The sequence below is a fragment of the Gopherus flavomarginatus genome, chromosome 1 (assembly GCF_025201925.1).
Source record: "Gopherus flavomarginatus isolate rGopFla2 chromosome 1, rGopFla2.mat.asm, whole genome shotgun sequence".
Lineage (NCBI taxonomy): Eukaryota > Metazoa > Chordata > Testudines > Testudinidae > Gopherus > Gopherus flavomarginatus.
Genome location: NC_066617.1, coordinates 313,381,772 through 313,397,094, shown reverse-complemented (window position 1 = coordinate 313,397,094; position 15,323 = coordinate 313,381,772).

Below are 15,323 nucleotides of genomic sequence, written 5' to 3'. Positions count from 1 at the left end.
AAATATCCTTGCACCGGCCCTGGATACTGTGTCAGCTGATCCCCACAGTCTCCAACCTACCTGGGCAGTACAGCAGATGTGGCCCTGCCCACTAGCTCCTCTCCACTCCCTAGCCCACACCACTTGCCCCCCTTAAGGCTTAGACCTCTTACTTTTAAAAATGATTGCTTGCCCCTCTCCCGCCCTCAGGCTTTTCCGGCAGCTCTATTGCTAGGTATCCAGTTTTAGACTGGAAACTCCAGTAGAAAATGGGACCTGAGTGTCTGGTTAGCAGTGCTGACTGGAAACTAAATGTCCAGTTATAGGAGTAACCACATTAGTCTCCGCTCCTCCCATGCCCAACGCCCATCCCAGAGGGCTGGAAGAGAACCTGTCCTGCTGCTGTGGGAGGAGGGGCAGCTTAGTGCAGAGAGAGACAAAGAGAATGGGCTAGAACCCCCTCTATGTGGGCAGGGGTAGGGGAGGGAGTGGCTGTTTACCCCTTCCCCAGCCCTGCTGCGCTTGCAGTTTACCCCGATCCCTCCCTTGCTAAAGAGACCAACCCCAGCTCCTGCCCCACTGTGCTTTTACCCTTGGCCCCTTTTACAATCATTCCCCAGGGGGCCCCACAAATATGTTTGGCGCCGAGCCCACAAAAAGTTAATCCGGCCTGTCCAGGATGGACAGGGATGGTGTCCCTAGCCTCTGTTTACCAGAAGCTGGGAATGAGCGACGGGATGGATCATTTGATGATTGCCTGCTCTGTTCGTTCCCTCTGGGGCACCTGGCATTGGCCACTGTTGGAAGACAAGATACTAGGCTAGATGGACATTTGGTCTGACCCAGTATGGCCGGTCTTATGTTCTTTACCTAAAACACAGTTTTTGACTTTGGGAAGTGGGTACTGGAGGTTCCCCTCCTAAATACTTTGGGTGGAAAACTCAGCCGATTTGGTTCCACAGTTCTTTTCCCATCTGAAAGCTCAGGCTTGTCAACTCTGAAACTGTTTTACTCTCTCCATCAGTAACTGCCAGTCACTCAGGGAGGAAACTACCTTTTCTTTGGATGTCAGGAAAGCTATGCACATTTTATTACATCCCCTGATGTAATTCCCCATTACATAAATCCCATATGTGGTAGGCCACTCCCACTTATGCAAAGGGTACACAAATAGGAGAGATATAGGTAAACAAAAGGGGGGTGGTGATCAAGCTGCAAATGCAATTACACAAAACATGTATGTAGCACATACTGAATCTGTGAACTTTGTTGTAATATGCTTGATTTAGCTTCTATAAATTCACTCATGTAAATTATACCACATGCAAATACTTCATTTGAAAAAACACTGAACAAGCTAAGATCTGTAGAAACAATAACAGGAAGAGAGAGATGTGGTTACAAAAAAGGGCTTTAATTAACAGAAAATAAGAGGAATTTACCAAAAAGAGCAATTAGCTGGACATCTGTATATCTAACAGCATAAATTATCATCCAAAATAATCTGCAAAGACAAGATTAATTGATATGTTTGTCTGCCTCATCTCCTATTAACACCAATTTCTTTCTCATGTACTTACGCTACAAGAGCTTCAAAAGTAATTTTATTTGTATAATTATACCTCCTTAGACACCTCTTACAATTTCACTTCTTTATAATGCCTTTGCTCCTTTAATTCAATTCAGGATAATGGCGTTATGAATATAATTTTAAGTGTGGTTAGACAGTGAATACTTAATACTATATATTGTATTTTCTGCTATAGAATGAGGAATAAACAGGAATGTGAAAAAGAATGCTCTTGTAGTTAATCACAGAACTGGAAGTCAGAGTATCTGCCTTCTGTGCCCATCTTTGCCATGGACCGCCCTTATGACTTTGGGCCTGATGCTACACCATTGATGTCAATGGGAGCTTTGCCATCAGCTTCAATAGATGCAGCATCTGGCCCACAGGGCCCACCCTTGCAAAGTGCTGAGTGCCTCCTGGGAGGCGCTCATCATCTTAAAATCCCTACTGACTTCAGTGGGAACTGAGGGTGCTAATTATGACAGTCTGAGAAATTTATCTGTAGCAATTTATTAATTCCTTTTTGTTTTGTGAAATATCATTTATCATTGTAACAGTTGTGAATTAGATCATTCAATTGTCAGCAGTGTCCTGGCACGCAGTGAACAGACCCTGTCTGGAAAGGTGTGACAGGGGCCAGGAGTCATCAGCAGTGAATGGCTCTCATCAGCTTGAACAATGGTATTTCTTTCTGCAGGGCCTTTGCCTTTGACCTGATTGAGTTGAGTCCTGGCTACCTGAGAGCTCTCACTGCCCCGTGATATTTTATACCACAGGATTTGAGAGATTCTGAGGCACTTACGTTAATAGTCCCCTGGTTTAAATGTTCTCAGAAATGCCTGAGGCCATGTCTACATCTAAAATTTTGCAGCGCTGGTTGTTACAGCTGTATTAGTACAGCTGTATAGGGCCAGCGCTGCAGAGTGGCCACACTTACAGCAACCAGCGCTGCAAGTGGTGTTAGATGTGGCCACACTGCAGCGCTGTTGGGCGGCTTCAAGGGGTTTCGGGGAACGCGAGAGCAAACCGGGAAAGGAGACCAGCTTCGCTGCAGTTTGCTCTCGCGTTCCGCGAACCACCGTGCAAACCGCAGGGAAGGAGACCTGCTTGTTCGGGGAACGCGAGAGCAAACCGCGGCGAAGCTGGTCTCCTTCCCCGGTTTGTTCTCGCGTTCCCCGAACCCGAGCAAGCAGGTCTCCTTCCCTGCGGTTTGCAGGGTGGTTCGCGGAACGCGAGAGCAAACCGCGGCGAAGCTGGTCTCCTTCCCCGGTTTGCTCTCGCGTTCCCGGAACCACCCTGCAAACCGCAGGGAAGGAGACCTGCTTGCTCGGGGTTCGGGGAACGCAAGAGCAAGCCGGGGAAGGAGACCAGCTTGATTACCAGAGGCTTCCTCGGGTATGCTGGGATACCTGCTTATTCCACGGAGGTCAAGAAAAGCGCTGGTAAGTGTCTATACTTGATTACCAGCGCTGGATCACCAGCGCTGGATCCTCTACACCCGAGACAAAACGGGAGTACGGCCAGCGCTGCAAACAGGGAGTTGCAGCGCTGGTGGTGCCCTGCAGATGTGTACACCTCCTAAGTTGCAGCGCTGTAACTCCCTCACCAGCGCTGCAACTTTCTGATGTAGACAAGCCCTGAGCTAAAAGCAGCTGTATGACATTCTTTTCATCTCTCAGATATTCAGATCACAGAATGTTGTAGTCTCTAATGCTTTGTGTGGGAAGATGGGTTAATGAAGTTAGGAATTAATTTGGCCCATAATCTGCTGGTGCAATAATCACTGATTAGCAGAGGCTTCAGCACATGAGTTACATGTTGTAACGATGCTGGTTCTGGTGGGACCCAACTGGGATTGCCAATTTAGGACAAATTGCTTAAAGCAGGGCAGTTACAGCACCAAGCTGAGGTTCCTATGCACACCAAGGCAAACCAAACCAGCTGAACAGAGAAGACTTCGGTTTTACCCCACTGGCTAACTATAAGTCATACAAGCAATTCTCTCAGACACTCCAGTTTCCCAGTATCACCACTAGTGCCACTTGTTATGGGGACAAATGCTTATGAAAACCAATATCCCAATAAAAGAAAAAAGGTTCTCTCGATCCCAAAGGACCAAGCCCCAGAACCAGGTCAATATACAAATCAGATCTTACTCACAAATCACACTGTTGCCAATCCTTTAGAATCTAAAATCTAAAGATTTATTCAGAAAAGGAAAAAGATATAGATGAGAGCTAGAATTGGTTAAATGGAATAAATTACATACAGTAATGGCAACGTTCTTGGTTCAGGCTTGTAGCAGTGATGAAACTGCAGGCTTAAATCAAGTGTCTGGAGTACATCCACAGCTGCGATGGGTCATTCAGTCCTTTGTTCAGAGCTTCAGTTTGTAGCAAAGTCCCTCCAGGGGTAAGAAGCAGGATTGAAGACAAGATGGAGATGAGGCATTAACCTTGTATAGTCTCTTGCCATATGGTCTCTGCTTTCTTTGCCCCAAGGACATGCTATCCAACACATGGCATAGAAAAGCCTTAAGAGTTCTGTCATAGGCAGGTCCCTGCATATCTTGCTGAATCACAAGGTGTGTCTGCCTTCTCTCAATGGGCCAATTGTATAGCTGATGGTCCTTAAGGGGCCATCAAGCAGGCTAGGCATTGCTGACACCAAATTGTCCCGGGGTGTCACCCAGAAGCATAGCATACGTTTGAAATACAGACAGTACAGAGATAATATTCAGGGCCGGCTCCAGGCCCCAGCACGCCAAGCGCTGCGGGGGATGCGCTGCCGGTTGCCGGGAGGCCAGCAGGCGGCTCCGGTGGACCTCCCGCAGGTGTGCCTGTGGATGGTCCGTGGGTCCCGCGGCTCCGGTGGACCTCCCGCAGGCATCCCTGCGGAGGGTTCGCTGGTCCCGCGGCTCAGGTGGAGCATCCGCAGGCACGCCTGCGGGAGGTCCACCAGAGCCATGGGACCAGAGGACCCTCCGCAGCCACGTCGGTGGGAGATCCACCAGAGCCGCGGGACCGGCAAGCAGCAGAGTGCCCCCCGCGGTGTGCCGCCATGCTTGGGGCGGAAAATGGCTAGAGCTGGCCTTGCAATATTCATAACTTCAACCACAAAAATGATACACATCTACAGATAGCATAATCATAAGCAGCAAATTGTAACCTTCCCATAGACACCTCACATGACAACCTTTGTACAATATTTGCGGCAAATATATAACAGATTCTGTCAATAACATCACACGTAATTTGTGATGGGACAGTTTTACAAAACTATGTCTTAGGCCTGGTCTACACTAAAAGCCAAGGTTGCCATAGCTATGACGCTCAGGGGAGTGCTATGCTTCCAGACCCTGCTCCACTCCCCAGCCTCACTCCTCCTCCTAACCCTGTTCTGCCTCCAGGCCCTGCTCCACCATCACTCCTTCTCTGCCCCCAAACCAGCTCCAACCGCAACTGCAGCTCTACTTCACCTCCAGCTCTGCCTCCTGCTTGGCTCTGCCCTCATTCCCTCTCTGCTCCCAGACCAACTCCCCCTCTAGTCCCGTCTCCTCCCCCATCCCCAGTTCCACTCCCAGTTTTGCCTTCAGCCCAAGATCCCCTGCTGAGGAAGCCTTGGCTGGGCAGTAATGGAGGGAGACATGCACAGATGCTGTTACTGGTAAGGGGTGGTACAACTGAAAAAGTTTGAGTACCGCTGTTATAGCAGCATCGGTATGGTGCCATAGCTATGCTGCTGAAGCACCCATACTGTAGACATGGCCTTAGGATAGTTATGCCCTGTTTATACTACTGTTTTTTACACCAATGAAAACCCTAGTGTAGATGAGATCTTAGCGAAAATTGTTTAGAACATACCACAACTTTAAACAGACTTATTTTACATAAAGTGGGAATGAGTGCAAGTCAGTGGGCAGATAAAATCCCAGTTCAACTCCTTTTCCTCTGGCATGTTTTTATAAATACAAAGAAGATCTAAAACAAGTCAGGAATGCTCGGTAACAACCACCGGAGACCTTTCCAGCTTTCAGAAAGTTAGACCTCATCTAGACCTAAAACTTAGGTTGACCTAGTTATATTACTCAGGGCTGTGAAAAATGCCATGCCCTGCGAGAGATAGTTAGCTCAACCTAACTCTCACTATAGATGTAGCTAGATGGATGGAAAAAAATTTCTATCGACCTACCTACTGCCTTTCAAGGGGATGGATTTGGGTGTTTCTGTCACTGTCTATGCTACAGTGGCGTAGCTACAGCTGAGCCTCTGTAGCGTTTATGCTATAGACATGCCCTTAGTAGGGGAAAAGAAACACCTTTCCACGTAATTAGCATCCTAGCAGCTGCTACTTTGTTTTTAAGCCCGATCACCAGATCCATCATGAGATAGATAGGAAACCTGGATTCTACTTGTAACCCATTACATGCTGAGACGAAAAGAGCACCTTTCCAGCTTGTCGTAGAGATAGGATTCTTCTTCAGCCTCCTGCAGCAGAAGGAGAGCAGTAGAGCCAACCTCAAGCATTCAAAAACTGAATCCAGGTCTCAAAAAATCATGAGATTTAAAAAAATTAATTCAGGGTTCATTTTCTTTGCCTTCTGGTATCTGGCCTTTTGAGGTGCACTTGAGTCCCACTTTCAAGCTCATTTCTGCAACCATAAGGACCGGGCCATGTCCTCACTAAAGTTAAGTCAAGTCGACATCCAGCTGCTTAAGTAATTAAGTTGGTCATGCATGTCTCTACAGCATGCTTATTGAGTTGGTGGAGTGTATACTCACTAACAGCACTTGCATCAATGCACAGAACAGTGCACTGTGGGTAGCTATCCCACAATGCAACTAGCCACTGGGTGTTTTGGGTAGGGTTTACAACGTCTCGTGGGACCAAAACACTGTCGCAAGGTGGAATAGGAACATGGCTTTATCCTCCCATGATGCAGTTTCTTCCCTCCCTCTCTCCTCTGATATGAACGGCAAACAACCCATACTTTCTTATGCCTTTTTTCAAAAGCCTGGCTTAGCCACATATATGCCATAGCCTGAGAAGCATGGATCCCTCTCAGCTGTGCATTCTTGTTGTGAGCATTACAATCATATCATGCTTTATCCTGCAGCATTTCGAGAGCCAAGACAGGAGTCGCCAAGCAGAACACTGAGATGTCATGCAAGCAGCCCTGCTACAAGTTGCAGAACAAAGCAATTCCTGTTTGCTGCTGGCAGTTGCGCAATAGCTGAACATGGTGGAACACCTGGTCCTGGGAAACAAGTACTGACTGGTGGGATAACATTGTTATGCAGCTATGGGATGACGAGCAGTGACTGCAGAACTTTTGAATGCACAAGGCCATTTTCCAGGAACGTTGTGCAGAGCTTTCCCCAGCCCTGAAGTACAGCAACAGTAAAATGAGACCTGTTCTGACAGCAGAGAAGCAGGTGGCTATCACTGTGGAAGCTTACAATGCCAGATTGCTACCAATCAGCAGGGAATCAATTCAGAATTGGAAGATCTACTGTGGCAGCTGTTGTGATCCAAGTGTGCAGGGCCATTAATTTACTTCTGCTAAGAAGGGTAGTGACTCTGAGCAATGTGCAGGACATAGTGGATAGTTTTGCCACAATGGGGTTCTCTAGCTATGGTGGGGCGATAGATAGCACACATATCCCTATCTTGGCACCAAATCACCTTGCCAAAGAGTACATAAACTAAAAAGGGTACTTCTTAATGGTGTTGCAAATGCTGGTGGATCACAGGGAACATTTCACCAACATAACATGGGATAGTCAGGAAAGGAATATGACGCTCATATCTTTAGGAACACAGGTTTGTTCAGAAAGCTGGAGTCAGCGGCTTTCTTTCCAGACTGCAAAATAACTGTTGGTGATGTTGAAATGCCAATCATGATCCTGGGAGACCCAGCCTACCCCTTGACCCCATGGTTTATGAAGCCGTATACCAGCCACCTAGACAGCAGTTCAACAATAGGCTGAGCAAGTGCAGCATGGTGGTGGAATGCGCCTTTGGATGTTTGAAGGGTCACTGGCACAGTTTGCCTACTAAGTTAGACCTCAGTGAAAGCAATATCTCCACTGTTATCACTGCCTGCTGTGTGGACCATAATATCTGTGAGGCAAAGGGAGAGAAGTTTCTGCAGGGGTGGGGTGTGGAGACAAAGAGACTGGCAGCTAATTTTGAGCAGCCAGATACCAGGCCAATAAGAGTAATCCAGCGAGGAGCTATACATCTCCGGGAGGCTTTGAAAACCCATTTCAAACCCATTTCAGTAACGAGCCACAGTAATGTGTGTTGCTTATCTACCTTGTGCCTTCCCATTCCATCCCCTCCATTGCATCAGTTTTCCTGTACCCCCCCACCCATCTTCCCCCCAAGCCCTCATGTTTGGAAAAAATAGAGAGCATTTCATTCTCAAAACTTTTACTTTTATTACACACCTATGAAGACACTTGAAGAACAGTAAAATAATTTAAACTTGGGCAAACGGTATGATAAAATTGGGAGAGGAGAAACCAAGTCAGCTTATCTGTGAAAGCACAGTAGTCTTGCCAATCAAAGGTCTTCGAATGGCTGCCTTTTGTTTTTGGTACCCTCTCCTGAGCGTTGAGTGGAAGGGATACTGAACTTTCTGCCTTGCCTTCTGGAAAGTCTGGATGAAGAGGATTGGAAACAACGTGATGCTTGCAGCAGGCAGTTCCAGAGGGGCTGTAGAGGAAGTCTAGCCTCCAGCTGCTTTTCTTGAAGGTCAACCAGATGCCTCAACATGTCTGATTGATCCTTCAAAATCTGCACCATCTCGTCCTGCATGGCATGCTCATGCTCCTGGGATGCTCTCCTGCTCTCCATGTCCGTGTCCAGTTTTTCAGACAATTAAATCCTCCAGCTCTTAGCCCCATTTCAACTGTTCTGGAGGCTTCATTATCTCACTGAACATGTCATCACGCGTCCTCTTTTTCTGTCTTCTAATCTGTAAAAGCCTCTGTGGTGTTGTGGAGAATATGCAGAAGGAAAAGCTTTCTGCTGTAAGGCATGAAAGCACAAGGCAGCCATTGTCAGAGCATACCCTGAGTCTAATGCAAATGTTGCTATTTAGAAAAACACTCCCCTTATTACACTAAAGTGCAAGCCAGAACATAATCAGAATCCCTAGCTATTCAATGAACTGGTATGCTGTTCCAGCCATGGTGAGTATGGCTGTGCAACAAATTATGGCAAAACCATGTTGGGAGCACAGGCGGGCAGGAGGACAATGCCCCCTCCCGCTAGCAACATGGACATTGCTTTGAGACTAGGGACCAGCGTCAAGACTCCCAACTTGATGTGTTTGTCCCAGGCAGCTCCAGCATGGGGTTGGGTCCACGAGAGAACACAAGAAGCCCACCCACTGTCTTCCCTTAATGCTGCTGGCAATAGTCACCTTAGACTTGCAGAATCTGGAGTCAATGGTGATCCCTGCCAACCAAACCACCTCCGTGTTAGGGAAAGCCTGGTTGGGGGATCCGGAAGTCACCATGGGGTGTGGATCACATGCTCTATTGTTTGTGATATGAGCGCTCGTAATGAAAATTTCCCCCGTTTCCCCTAGGTGACGCTATGTGATATCAGTCTCCTGAGGGCAACAAAAGTGGCAAGAGAGCAGATGCTGGTGTCTGGGTACAGACCTGATCCTTATGCTGTATAAGAAATAAGGCAGCCCTTCCCAAAAGATTGCAGGGTATCTCCATGAAAGTTTCCTAGAGATCTCCATGGAGGATTCCCAGATATCCTTGTGTACATAAACAGTCTTTTCCAGGGGGCACCCTCTGTGTAGCTGGAGCACCCACTGGAAAGCAAACACCCACTGCACCTCACTTTTTTTTTTTCAAATTATTCATAAGAGCACTTTGATTGGAATTGCATACTTACCTTCCCTGGCATCACACTTGGCAATCATGCTGTTCTGCAACCAGCTGGGCTCTGGGCTTAAAAACAGCTCCTGGCTCTCAGGGAGAATGGATCCACCGTTCACCTGGCTCCAATTCTCCTGCCCCTCCTCCTCCTCCAGAATGTCCTCCTTGTTGTTGCCTGAGGTGGCCCTGGGAGACTCCTGGGAGATATCCACACTGTGTTTCGGGGGTAGTGGTGGGGTGTCCACCAAGAACTGCATGCAGGTCATTGCAGAAGTGGCATATCTGTGGTGCAGAACCAGAGTGACTGTTTGTCTCCCTTGTCTTCTGGTACATCTGTAGAAGTTCTTTGATTTTCATGTGTCCCTGCTGCGAGTTGCTGCTGTAGCCCTTCTCCACCATTTCCCGTGCAATCTCCTCGTAGATGTCTACATTTCTTCTGCTGCATTGGAGTTATGCCTGGACAGCTTTTCTCCCCACAGACCAATAAGGTCCACCACCTCCCACGTACTCCAGGCTGGAGCACGTTTGGGGCATAGAGTTGCCATGAGCTGGGCTAGCGAGCTCCCCTTGCTGATCCAATAGGAAATGAGAATTCTAAACTTCCTGGGGCTTTAAGAGGGGAGGAGTTGTTTCCTGTGTACCTGGCTGCTATGCCTAAACATTTTCCTAGAAATTAAAGCTGAGATTCTCACCCAATCACTTGGCTCCAAGAGAATAAGAAAAACACCAGTAATTGCTAGACTCATGAGAAGACTGCAAAAGCTGGCAACAAAGGGAGAGTAAAGCAGCACATTTTGTTCAGCCCTAGTAATTGGTTTGTGTAGATTTATGTTCTCAATGCTATTTTTGAAAGGAAAAGGCCTAGAAATTCTGATCTGACTTGTATGGGTAATGTAAGGTGTAAGTCAAAGATAAATTCTGACTTCCCTTTTCAAAAGTGAAAGCCAAGGTTCTTTCTTCCATTTTTAGTTTATTTTCCCCACAAGTAAAAGATCTTTAAGGACTAGCTTGGCTCATGGATTGTTTGTTGAAACTATTAATTCAAATATTTGCTATTCATCCTGTACGCCTTAGTTATGTCCTATTGCTTCTTTTACCCGGGTGGGTAAAACATTTACCCATTTACTAAGGGCTTGTCTACACTGGCACTTTACAGCGCTGCAACTTTCTCACTCAGGCGTGTGAAAAAAGACACACACACACCCCGAGTGCAGCAAGTTTCAGCACTTTAAAGCGTCTGAGTAAACAGCGTACCAGCGCTGGAAGCTGCGCCCCTAGTGGAAGTGCTTTTTTAGAGCATTCCACCGCATTCCACACAAGCCATTTTTAGAGCATTCCACACAAGCCATGTTAAAGTGCGACCGTGGCAGTGCTTTAACATTGCCAGTGTAGACTAGCCCTAACTGGAGGAGGGTTTGGACAAGTCCCTGCCAGTCTGAAATTTCACATATTTGCATGAATGACCAATTTCATCAAAGTAATTTCCCAGGTTCTAGTCAAACAAAGCTTCTGAATGCAACTTTAACTATAAAATCATCTGACTAAGCCAGTTATGAACAAAGGACTGTTACAGTCTGCACCTCCACCAATGTGAATACCTGTGCTGGTGAAATTGAAGTAATTGACACTTAGACATAAATGCTTGCAGCCTTCTTTGTTATGATTACACACGTATTTTCTAAGAATTACAGGGGTTTCCTCCCATCTCCTTGCTCAGTAATGCTGTGCAGTTATACCACATTATTATTAACAGCTGTGCAAATATATTCTGTTTTGAAACATGCCAAGTGAATTAGCAGGCAGGGAGAATTAATACCATCTCACAGTGGTATTGTGAAGCTTACGTCAGTAATATTTCTGAAATGCTTCAAGATGCTCAGAGAGAAGCATGAGTACAAAGTTCTATGATGAAGGACCTGTGTCATATCCTTGTAAGTGCCCTCTGCTGGCCACTCACTAAGATTGCTGTGAGGGGCATTCAAGCCTATGAGCTTTTTATCCATGGGATGTGTTAAGCTTCTGGGACCTGAACAGAATCTAGACACTGCCCCAGTCTCGGTATCCCTAGGCCCACACGTAGGGCACAGACCTTGGTGCATGTTGGAAGCTGCTATACAGCTACCTAGTCCCTCTGGTTGCATCCCTGACCCCTCTGACTTTGTGATATTTAAACACACCTCTCTCCCAGAACTCCAAAAGGTGTGATGCTTCAGTTTTAACATTTAACCCCTCAGGGGCATGCAAAAGTTGTGAAGAACGAGACACCTTCCTCGGAGTCTAACACATTAATACACTTTTATTCTTAATCATGTAGAGCACAGGAGAGCGCAAATCATACAAAACCATGAATACTAAACTCATATTCTTCAGTGCTTCAGGGCATTCTCTGGGCTAGTGGCATTCTGTTATTTTCTGTGTTGGGCCTGTCCTGTAGTAGGTGACTTCTGGCTCTGTCAATCTGTTTGTTTTTTTTTCCACTTCAGCAGGTGGGTATTGTAGTTTTAAGAATGCTTGATAGAGATCTTGTAGGTGTTTCTCTCTGTCTGAGGGATTGGAGCAAATGCGGTTGTATCTTAGAGCTTGTCTGTAGACAATGATCGTGTGGTATGTCCTGGATGGAAGCTGGAGGCATGTAGGTAAGTATAGCGGTCAGTAGGTTTCCGGTATAGGGTGGTGTTTATGTGACCATCGCTTATTAGCACAGTAGTGTCCAGGAAATGGACCGCTTGTGTGGATTGGTCCAGGCTGAGGTTGATGGTAGGATGGAAATTGTTGAAATCATGGTGGAATTCCTCAAGAGCTTCTTTTCCATAAGCCCAGATGATGATAGGCGGGATAGCTCAGTGGTTTGAGCATTGGCCTGCTAAACCCAGGGTTGTGAGTTCAATCCTTGTGGGGGCCATTTAGGGGACTGGGGTAAAAATCTGTGAGGGGATTTGTCCTGCTTTGAGCAGGGAGTTGGACTAGATGACCTCCTGAGGTCCCTTCCAACCCTGATATTCTATGAAGATGTCATCAATGTAGCAAGTATACTAGGGGAGTTAAGGGATGAGAGCTAAGGAAGCGTTGTTCTAAGTCAGCCATAAAGATGTTGGCATACTTTGGGGCCATGTGGGTACCCATAGCTGTGCCCTCTGCCATGGCCAAACTGGACAGTCTCTATGCAAAAGAATAAATAGACATCAGGAATCATAACATTCAAAAAACTGTAAGAGAACACTACAACCTCTCTGGTCACTCAGTAACAAACTTAAAGGTGGCAATTTTGCAACAGTAAAGCTTCAAAAACAGACTGCAACAAGAAACTGCTGAACTAGAATTAATTTACAAACTAGATACCATTAACTTGGGCTTGAACAGAGACTGGAACTGGCTGGGTCATTACACAAATAGAATCTATTTCCCCATGTTAAGTATCCTCACACCTTCGTGTCAACTGTCCGGAATGGGCCATCTTGATTATCACTACAAAAGTATTTTTTTCTCTTGCTGATAATAGCTCAGCTTAATTAATTAGCCTCTTAGAGTTGGTATGGCAACTTCCACCTTCTCATGTTCTCTGTATGCATATATATCTTCTTACTATATTTTCCATTCTATGCATCTGATGAAGTGGGCTGTAGCCCATGAAAGCTTATGCTAAAATAAATTTGTTAGTCTCAAAGGTGCCACAAGTAATCCTGTTCTTTTTGCGGATACAGACTAACACGGCTGCTACTCTGAAACCTGTCACTTATAGAAAGGCATTCATAATACAGCAGGTTTGCACAATCAACTTCACAATATCAGTCAGAATTCATAAATTGTACAGATCTAGCCCTAATTCCTCACAGGCAGATACTATGGGACATAATTGATGCACAAAGGATAGCTCTTCTATGGCCAAAGAGGAATAAGAAACAAGCATAGCCATATAAAAAGGTACGCTAAGTACTAAAGACTAAAAGGGAGTGCTATTTAGAAAAAACAGGGAATCAGCAAGATTTAGGGCCAATAAGCCCCAAAGTCTGCTTTCGGTTACCTGCATGCTGCCCCAGTCTCATGTTTGGGAATATGGAAGAATAATCAGTTCAGTGTTACAGCCCACATTGTAGAATAGCTGTTCATATTTTAGAGATGCACAGTTAAAGCTGATAAGTGCAACCCTATTGTCAGCTTGGTATGTGAACTTCAATTTGTTTCAGTCATTGAGGCAAAATGGTGGTTAAATATGTCAATTAGATTACTTAGCTACTCTGCCTATTTTGTAGTAGGCTTAACTCCTTTCCTGGTTTCCTTCTTACCCCTCATATTTTTAGAAAACATATTTCTTTTGATGAATTATGCTACCATTTAATTTAGCACCTTTGCACCATAACTCCGGGCCACTTCATGCCTTCACTTACACCAGTGTTGAAGTCAGAAGAATGTGGGGAAGGAGGAGAAGAGAAGTCAAAGCAGATCTTGTTAACTTTGTCTTTACAGAAGTTGGCAAGATCCTGGGCGGAGAGAGTTTACAGGTGCGAGGCAATGAGGATTATGGGTGTCAGTGAGGCAGAAGGAGGAGTGCTGCTTGACCAGGAAGATGACAGAACCAAAGGAGGAGAGAAAAAACTTGTATGGGAGGATGTCTACATGGGACTTTCTCAACAGGCATCTGATGTCCTAGGAGAAGACGAAGTCAGATGCTGGGAATGTGTCAGGAGTGCAGAGAGTGGGATGGACTTTGCACTGAGAGAGGAACAAGACTCTTTAAAATACCTTTGTTAAGAAAAATGTTTTCCAAGATACAAGTTTCATCTAAACTATTATGTGGAAGGAGAAAATTCAGAGTTTCTAGACAGTCTATAAATAGGGTTACCATACATCCGGGTTTCCCTGGACACGACCTCTTTTTTGGTCTCCTGATTTCCATCCGGGCAGATTTTTCAAATAAGAGGAGATGTCCTGGATTTTCCTTGTGAAGAAGACATTGCAGCTCAAAAAGAGCCTTCTCCATTGCTTGGTTCCTGCATCCACAGCTACTGGATCTCAGCTGGTCCGGCCCACCCCATCAGATAAGTGGAGCCTCCAACCACCTCTTAGCCAGACTGCCTGCCCTGCCTGTGGGGCCTCAGAGCTTTGCTGGGAGAGGTGACAGGGCCAAGCCTCAGCTCCCCACCCTGAGGAGGGATGCCCTGACAGATGGGCTGGTGCTGCATCCTGTACCTGCACCACTCACCCTGCCACTATGACAGGGAACATGAAATTGCCCCCGACCTCGAGTGAGGCTGCAGGTACCCCCTCCATCACCCTGCAAATACCCCCTTTAGCACCTGCCCAAATAACCCTCCCTGTATGCACATACGCCACCAGCACCCCTACCAAATACGCCTTCCCAGTACACACACATCCCTCCAACACTCCCCAAATACCACCTCCAGCAGCCCTCCCACTTTATCTCCCTCTCCTGCTTCCCCTCCCCCCAGCAGGGACCTCTATTTGGGAACTTGAAATATGGTAACCTTATCTATAAAGAACTTTGCAGTGCCTGTTGTTTTAGTTTCCTTCTGTGATAAACCTTGAAAGATACTTTTGTTTGGAACCCTGAATAAATACGTTACTTTTAGGTTTAAAACTTGGGCCATATCTGCACTATGGATGCTACAGCTATGTTACTGAATGATCTTTTCCGTCACTGTAGGTAATCCTCCTCCCTGAGAAGTGGTAGCTAGTTTGATGGAAGCATTCTTCCATTGACCATAACTGCATCTACCCTAGGGGTTATGTTGCTATGGCACTCAGGGGTATGAATTTTTCACCCCCGATCAATGTAGCTATGTGTGACACCCTGTTCACCACTTTTATATGATTTTGATATAGTTTGTACAAAGTATGCCTTGAGAGGTATC